General features: G+C 40.7%; 1 protein-coding gene across 1 annotated transcript in view; it reads left to right on the forward strand.

Moving 5' to 3' along the window:
• LOC108684159 (hemicentin-2) overlaps positions 1-1,692 on the forward strand; it is a 146,871-nt gene that overhangs the window by 77,376 nt on the left and 67,803 nt on the right. The gene's annotated exons all lie outside the window — the stretch shown is intronic.

Consider the following 1,692-nt stretch of genomic DNA (forward strand, 5'->3'; position numbering starts at 1 on the left):
CTCTCTCTCTCCCCATCCTCTTGTCTTTTATCTAGTTCTCTACTCTTCTCTAGCACACCCATCTTCTCTCTCTCTCTCTCTCTCTCTCTCTCTCTCTCTCTCTCTCTCTCTCTCGATTTCTCTCTCGATCTCTCGTCTGCTCCTTCGACCGACGATGCTGGATACGGGCTTCCGAGCACCTAATCTCTACGCAATTTAGATGGCTCGAGAGCACCTATAAACCAACCATCCTCCTTCGTGGGAATTATCGATTACACTGCTACTATGTCCTGTTCGAATCTCCTCCTGGATTACTTATCCGCCGGATAACGTCAAGGCGGGTTTAAACCGACGCGCTAATTTCGCCGGCTTGTAGACAGTCTACAGATAGGACGTAGTTAAAAGAACAGAAGTGATAAAACTAGTGCTATCGACAAGCAAACAGATTTTTCTCGTAACTGTTACCAGCATAGATGATGCAATTTATTTTTTATTTATTATGTACATGTTCATATTTAAATATAATTTTTAATTCTTATTAACGAAAGTTCTTATTAGAAAAAGACATTATATTAAATTGTCTCTATTAAAAAAATACTTTGTGATAATATGTGATATTCTATAATTTTCAAATATTCAATTTAACTAAACATCTTGGATGTGCATAATTCAATTAGTAGGAACACGAAAAGCATATCAAAGTAATTAGAGATAACGCGATCACAGACGGACGAGTATATGAGAACCCTAATCACCTTAGTGCACGCGAATCGCATTAAGATTTAGGACGATCACAAGCCGCTGCCATAGAAGAAGAGACGCAGATCAAATTTGGAGATAACGAGAGCTGTCGAAGAGAGGAGTAATGCCGATGAAAAACGTCAAATTATCGGACCTGATTACTGGGCCTTCTGTTTTCTCCCTTTTCCTTTCCTATGTTTGTTAAAGCATTAGTGGTGGTGTTTACTGTAAAATTCTGAACGAACTACAAGACAAACGAGATATAGTTAGGAGCCGTACGAGCATGAGAGGAAGTGAAAGCCTCCTATCGCATCCGCACCACTTTGATCCCTTTGTTTTGCTACAGGATGAGCCGGAAGATCAGCTTGCTAACTCAAAGGACTGCTACGTCCTCCCATTCCTCTGCCCCACTTCTTTCTCTTTCTCAGCCGAATTCCGTTGGAACAGTCCGGCTCTAATTCCCGAACAGAGATACGAGCAGCCTCCATCTACTCTGCACACCATCTACTCTCTTGTCTCCCCCCCCTCTCTCTTTCTCTCTCTCTCTCTTTCTCTCTCTCTGCAATTGTGGACATAGCACTAGTTGGAGAACAAACAATCGTAGCCGTATAATTCCATAGGTGGAATCGGAAAAGGATGGGAGGGATGAGGAAGAGTAAAAGTTGGAACCGACAGTAACGTCATGGTGGGGAAAAGATTTGGTCGAACCCAGCACGTGAGGGTAGAGAGATACTGCCCCAACTTTATCTCTCGTACGTGCCGCTGATTTCTGATATCACAGTAGTTCTTGGATATCGATGACGATATCGAAACCGGAATTCAAAATAACGGTAAAAGATGAATGTGTTGAAAATTCTTAGAAAATTCTCACATTTACGGTACGTAAAAGCTATTAATTGTGCAACACATTTTTTTTAGCGTTCAAGAAAGATTATATTTATACAATATAATTATGGAATCTAATAAACAAAA

The sequence above is a fragment of the Atta colombica genome, unplaced genomic scaffold (genome assembly GCF_001594045.1).
Source record: "Atta colombica isolate Treedump-2 unplaced genomic scaffold, Acol1.0 scaffold126, whole genome shotgun sequence".
In the NCBI taxonomy this organism is placed as follows: domain Eukaryota; kingdom Metazoa; phylum Arthropoda; class Insecta; order Hymenoptera; family Formicidae; genus Atta; species Atta colombica.